We start from the raw sequence: 7778 nt of genomic DNA on the forward strand, positions 1-7778 counted from the left end.
GATCTGATGCATGCTTACTTGTGGGACAAACCTACAAAATTGTAAATTTTGCAGACAATGTTATCACATTAGCTAACATCTATCTGCGGCACCTCGTCACTGCCCCAGAGCACAAGATGCACCTTTCTTTGTGTGGTTTGACCTAATTGTAGCAGATACTAATTCAGATTCCTGAAAAGAAAGAAAAAAAAGGCAAATTCAGTATCCACATAGCTCAAAACATGCATCTCCTCTCTTACAGAAAATTAAATTTCTCAAACAAGTTCAACAGGTTCTAACTTTGTTAGCAGCAACCAACTTACTCCTAAAGATAAAGATTAAGAGAACATGGACTGCAATTGTTAGACTAGATGTTGAGCATAATCGACTTGACAGAGTTCAAGATTCGGACATAATCATGAAATAAAACAGCACGTGCTGCCTGTCGGGGAGGTGCAAAGGCTCCCGTCATCTGTTCCAGCCCGCCTCCCATGGTGGAACAACGTCGCGCTCCAGCAGCAGCTCATCTCCACGCAGCATGAGATCCGGGCCGTCTCCATCGCCGGCACCAAAGCCCGCATTGAACGCGAGCACGAGCCCCTGACCAACGCCGGCGAGGTGCTGCGCCATGGAGGACTTCGGAGCTCAAGCGCGGGTGCACAGGAGGTGGGGGGGGGGGGGAGAAAAAGAAGAAGATTGTGGTCCCCCACCTGGAATAATGGTCAACTGAACGGTCAAAATAAGTAGGGTTGACTTTGTTACCACGTCAGCACTGACAAAAAATCTTCTAAACTAGTCATTATCTGAAAGTGGTAGTTTTTAGTCACAATTTTTTTTTTAAAAAAATTGATAGTTATCAACCACTTTTTAAAATGTGGTAGTTCAACGTGATGCAAACCCCTAAAGTGGTACTCCCTCAATCACAGTTTAGAGGGCGCGCTTCAACAATCTCTAGAACCAAGGCGACTAGTGATTGGACTGCGCCTATTACTAGACTAATTAATGCGTACACACATGCATGGAGTGCTTCCACCCCCGTGTACACACATGCATGCAGTTATTCCACTCCGTGTACACACCTACATGGAGAGAAAATTGTAGGCTTGATTGCGGTTATCATACCCTAATTAATTGGGCATTAAACCAAAGACGCTTAAAATCCCTCCTGTGGTGGAAGTGCATGACAATTGAAGCGCTCCGTGCAAAGTGTGATGAAGGGAGTAGTTTCTTTTGTCAATCAATCCTTATATCCCTTCAGCACAAACTTTGCTCTTTTTTTGCTTCTACATTATTTTTTCGCATTGTTGTCATAAGTGACGCTTCTTTATTTTGTATATTGGCCTTCCAAAAATAGATTCCTGCTGTGTTGCTGCATGTCGCCACTTCAAGCCATGGTCCGGTGGCAGTAATGGCATGCAAATAAATATTGCTTTCTTGTAAAACTAGTACTTCCTCTTAAACTAATACAAGAGCATTAAGATTACTAAGTAATGATCTAAACTCTTAGTATATTAGTTTACGGAGGGAGTACATGCGGACGTGCAATGCACATTGATAGTAGGCAGAAAATTAATTGCACATTGATATCAGGCAGAAAATTTATTGCGCGTTTGATAATAGGTAGGACATTGTATTACTTAGGTGCTAATTATGTGGGTAGTCCATATTTGGTATGTTGTTAATTGCACACTAAATATGTTGAGCGATCACCATTGGAGAAATATAGGTCATCAGATCGATACTGTTTGATGGCTGAGATTTGTTGCATCTGCCCCTTTGGGTCTTTTTATATTGGTACTAGGTAATTGCCCGTGTGTTGCCATGGGAGAGTAGATATAGCTTAAACGACATATATACGCCAGGACCCTTGATTCATGTGTAAGCTTAACTCCCAGTATATACCACACCTCAAAATGCATGTTGTCTCTTCTCCAACTACACCATACTTCTACTTTTGGCTCGCCACAAGTGAAATCGCCATCATCGATTGTACTCACACAAATATTGTCCATAATAATGTTCTTCCTAACTCACATATATGGCCACAATGAATATTATTGGTTATGCACAAGCATGGACTCATCTTGTTTTTTTCTTTATATTAATCACCAAACCAGCCTTTTCATTTATCAACAAACTAACCCTTATACTGGACACAACATTCAAATACAAAACACACTGATAGACTAAATATATTTTTTAATGATGAAAGCAATTGACAATGGCATTGGATGACAAGTGGAAAAACAAGAAACTTATGAAAACAAGTAACCAACTTTCATTCCCATGGTAGAGAAAATGTGCATCGCCACATGCTGCATATTTGCGGACATGCTAGGTTCAACAATGGCCATTTTCTCTTCTTTACCATAACAATCTCCCTCTTTTTCCTCTGCCGGACATAATTTATATGTTACAATTACATGCAACTCATACAATATTCTTCATGTTACATTCATCAAGGGGCGCTTCAGATTTTCGATAAATAACTGATGATATGTAATAATCAGGAAGATAACATTCAATCAATCTTACGCGGACCATTGAGAAGTTTGTGAGAACTCGATCCATATAACGATAGTTTATTATCTTGATGGTTGCACGGTGTTTGTACATTATCTATCCCAGTTGTCTTAATTTTCATCGCATGCAAAAATTTCCTCGATGAACAGAAATCAAAACATCTCCCGTCGAAAAAGAAAAATAATCAAACTTCACAATAACTTTGAGTTTTGTTAAGTAGGTAAGTTCACTTGCAGCGGAATATATAGTATGCATTATATAAATTGATATATGTAACAAGGGACTGTAATATAATCCAGCGAAATCAGGGGATGATATACGATCCCACAAAACAATTTACAATCAGGTTATGTTAATGTGGAGTAGCGGTCGAGATCACAAAAAAAATATGGCATAGGTGATGTTTATGTAGTAGTATTGTGCAAGGAATATTAATAAATAGCAAGAAAGAGCGATGTTGAAGGGGAGCCTTGGCACAATGGTAAAGCTGCTGCCTTGTGACCATGAGGTCACGGGTTCAAGTCCTGGAAACAGCCTCTTGCAGAAATGCAGTGAAGACCCAAAGTGGTCGGACCCTTCCCCGGACCACCTTGGTGCTGGTTCTACGCCGGGATGGAGTAGGTCATGAGTCTGAGTCTGGCCGTCCAATCATGAAGGGGTGGAAGATGGTCGTCGGGATGATTCGACAGTGATGCTCAGGGAGACGACGTCTGTAAAAGGGCTCGGCTGCAGCAATCAACGTAGGTGTGCAGTGGCGACGTGGGTATGGTCCTCAAGTATCCTCCATTGCTGGCACAGATTTGAGGAGAGTACTCGGCAGCGCCATGACCTTCCTTGTTCACGGTGCTCCGGCCTCTTCTCCTCGAGGAGGATGGTGGCCTCGAGACACGGTGTGTGCGGGATCTGGTACCCTAGCTGGCGGGAACAAGATCATGGGATAAATGACAGGAAATCGGGAAAGAAAGGAAGAGATTTTATGGGCGAAGAAAATCTAGACAAAAAAGGAAGGAAATAAACCAAGATTGATCCTTTTATAAGGCAGCGTAGGAAGAGACTTATGACGTGAATCGTTTGCATATGCGTTTCCTAAGAAGAGATTGGTTACCGTACATTACGAGAATTGATTGGGTGTTACCAAAGATTGAATCCTGAGTATTTCCGGACAGATGAAAATCGATTTTAAATATAAAACCAGGAAGGGAGAAAGGGGTGAGGATATCGTGGAGGGAGGGCCGGACGAAGGGGTGAGCGACGTAAGATGGGAAACGGAACACTTCGTTTCTTTTAGGTAGTTGAGAAGAAGAGATAGATATAGATATAGATATAGATATAGTTATAGATGATTGTATCTTCTCCCCAACAATAATTTACAATATTCATTTGCTTCTCAAATATTGCTTTAATTCAAATATTAAATGATTAAAATTTATGGTGCTCCAAAATATTAATTTAATTCTATAAAAGTACTGCCAAAAGAGAGCTTTGCAACCCGCAAAAATTCAGAAGAACGACATAACATAGAGAAGGAAAAAAAAGCCGTCATGGCAATATTCAAGAAGAACACAAGTGCCCAGTGCTTGTTGGCTCTTGTGCTCATCGCTACTGTCATTTCGTCTTGTTATGCGTTTGGTCCAGGTACGTGCATCTCTGTGGTTTTGCCACGTGATGCTAATTTTCTGTGTATTTCACAATGTTGAGTTGTATGGATCTTATGGCATCTGGTCCTTGCTGAAACGTGACTTGCCATGTTGTCTGGGTATTCTTCAAACGATGTATTTTTTGTTTGTGAACATGTAGAAGGAGGATGTTTCATGCCTTTCCTGAGTTGCGATCTGGACTTGTGCAGGCGTGACTGCAACGGTTTACTTGCCTCTTGCCAAATGATAGGCGAGTTTCACCACCGATGTTGTTGCGCTCCCAAGAAACTCAATGCATCTATTGATAAGAATAGTCGTCCTTGAGATATGCATTCCGATATTGTAGTTTATAGGTCACTGCTTTTTCCTAGATCCAATTCTGCCCGATTGAATAAAATTTATCACCATTGAAAAAATATTGCTCCCGAGATATTTATGTATTGTGTGAAACCGTAATGCTTCGTTTGGATGTTCATATTCAGACCTCAACATTGATATTGGGGCCAATATCAATTGAACTTGGACATTGATATTGACATTTAAGACAAATTTTGTTGTTTGGGTGTTGATATATTTGACACTTCAACATTGACATTGAGACCAATTCTAAATCTTCTTGGATGTTCATATTGTTCACTTGGCACCTGGCCCACATGTGATACTCTGTTCTCCACAACTTTTCATCCACTTCACTTGCGGAGGAACCATCCCTGCACCGACAATCGTACAATTGAAATGAAAAAGAGGGATTGGAAAAAAGAGAAGAATTGGAGTTATGCTCGTCTCATGCCCTTCCCGATCCCCTCACGGAACTCCACCATCACCTTCCCCTCGTCTCGCAAGTGATGCAGAGCCACAATGCCGCCGATAGCACCCTCTTTACAACTCCATTTCTTTTTCAGTGCCATCCAGTGTCGTGCACTACATTATCCGCCCTCCTCCATCTTCATCCACGTCAGTGCACTATGCTCCACCCCCGGAGGACGAATGCTTTCCCGCTGCTGCTGACTTCGAGTTCGCCTCACGCCATGGCCGCGATGGCGCTGATGCCCCTACCATGATCTCCGGCACAGAGCTATTTCGCTCCGGTGGCATCTGCGTTGGCTACCTCTCCCCATCCGCCAAGAAACGGCTCACGAGGAGTTGGGAGGCCTCGACCACCATGTGCGGCGGCATCACTTGGTCATTTTGGCTCCGAGGGGGAAGTGGCCGGCTGGGCATTGCGGCTCATAGGTGGAAGCGGAGGTCGTAGGCAATGAGGAGTGCTTGGGTGCATGACTCCCTCTCCTTTGACCTTAATGAGTATTACGACATCTCCAACGTTGACCCCCAAACCAGACACCATATTCGTCAGCGAAACGGTGGGGAGCAGTTCGCAGACACTGATGAGGGAGCCGACCATCCAAATTTATTCCATAAATGTCTGCCCAAGTACGGTCAATTTGAAATTCAAATGAGTCTGACCACATAACACGCGCCGGATCACGTAGAGCCCGATCACAACAAAATGACTCGAAACAAGCCGGGTTTAGCACTGTTTTTTCCTGGGGTTTTTCGCTTTGTTTTCTTGGTTTCACCATTTTTTCTCTGTTTTCATTTGGTTTTTCTTTACTTTTTTTCTTTGGTTTTATTTATTTTGTATTTCTTTTCATTTTGTTTCATTTATTTGTTTCCTTCTCTTTTTTTTTTCATTTTCTTCCGTGTTGTTTGGTTTTCTTTGCTTTTTGTTTTTCTATTCTTTTTTCCTTCTTCTCCATTTTTTAATTCTTCTATTTTCGTTTTCTTTCGTTTCTTATCATTTATTTTTTATTCCATGGTTTTTACATTTGTTTCTTCCGTTCTATTTTTCATTTTTAGTTTATTTTGTTTCTTTTTCAGTTTTTGTTTTCTGGTTTCCTTCGTATACATTTTTTGCATGTGTCACAAACATTTTTCCAATACAAGTTTTATATATTTCCTCAATATAAGTTTTGCAATATTTAATACATGGTCAACATTTTTATTATACACATTTAAACAATTTTTAAATGATTATTTAACATTTTTCAAATACAAGATTAAGATTTTTCTATGCACATTCAACATTTTTTCAAATGCTTGACTAATATTTTCTAAATGCAATATTTAACAGTTTTAACACATGGATACATGTTTTTGATATATATCTAACATTTTCTAAATGCTCGATTAACATGTTTCAAATACTTGTTTAACATTTTCAAATGATTGATTAACATTTTGTATATACATTATTAAAAATATCAGCTTTTTTAATAGATGGTGAACATTTTTTATAAACTTGATCAACATTTTGAAATAAATTTTCAACAAAATCTAAATATATGATGAAAAAACTTCATCATTTTTTAATAAATGGTCAACATTTTTTATATACACATTTAACATTTTTCAAATACTTGATCAATTTTTTTCAAATGCTTGATTAACATATATATTCAGAAAATTATTCATCACCCAGGGTGCAGAATAAGTTATTCTTCACCCAAGGTAATTTTACGACCATTTCATAAATAAATTAATATTCTAAGTACAAATATTTACATTCATATCGATTCACTACATAAATTTTGAGACGAAAAAACAAAATAGTGGTCATAAGATCAGAAAATTTACATTTTACGTATATTTTGCACTATATTTTTACGTTTGTAATTTTACATAATTTAAAATATTTTTTACGGCGATTATATATTTTCTTACGTTCTCTTTTTACGTACGAAAGGAGACAAAATTTACGGAATGTAAAATTACGATGCATTGATGTAAAAAAGGGGGTGAAGAATAACTATTCCTCACCCAGGGTGACGAATATAGAAATTTTTCACTTTTTAATACATTGTCAACATTTTTATATACACATTTAATAAATTTCAAATTCCTTGCAAAAAAATTATATACTTGTTCTAAAAAATTCAGAAGCTTGATTAACATTTTTTAAATACATGATCAGAAAATTTATACACATTTTTCTATACATTTTTCGTATATGCGATAAACATTTTCTCTATACACATTCAAGATTTTTGAAATCTTTGGTCACATTTTTTCAGATTATTTCGTAGAGGTTTTTTTTTGTAATATGTATATTTAGTATAGACAAAAGCAAAAAGAAAAACAGAAAAAAGGAGGTTGTGCCACCCGTGCTCCTGGGCCGGCTCATCCCCTTCAAGGAGGGTTCCTACTTTGTCGCTGAAAGGGAGCAGAGCTCGTATACAGCGCTGCAGGCGCCCATTTAACGATCTGGCGCCTGCAGTGCTGCTCGCATGGGCTGGCCCACTAGTGTACTGCCCATTTTTTTTTGAGAAAATAAAAATGTGAAATGAAGAAATGTTTACAGATTTAAAGAAAAAAGTTCATCCATTTGAAAAAATATGTTCATATCTTTAAAAAAGGTTCATAAATTTTGAAAAAGTTCATCAATTTGAAAAAAGTTCATTCAAATTGAAAAAAAGTTTATCCAATTTCGCAAAAGTTGATTAAATTTGAAAAAGTTTCATAGAAATTGAAAAAAAGTTCATGTATTTTTAGAAAAAGTTCATAGGACTGAAAAAAAGTTCATAAATCGAAAATAAGTTCATCCATTTTCAAGAGAAAATGTTCACTAAATTTAGAAAAAGT

This window comes from Triticum aestivum, chromosome 4A, assembly GCF_018294505.1.
Source record: "Triticum aestivum cultivar Chinese Spring chromosome 4A, IWGSC CS RefSeq v2.1, whole genome shotgun sequence".
NCBI classification, from domain to species: Eukaryota; Viridiplantae; Streptophyta; class Magnoliopsida; order Poales; family Poaceae; genus Triticum; species Triticum aestivum.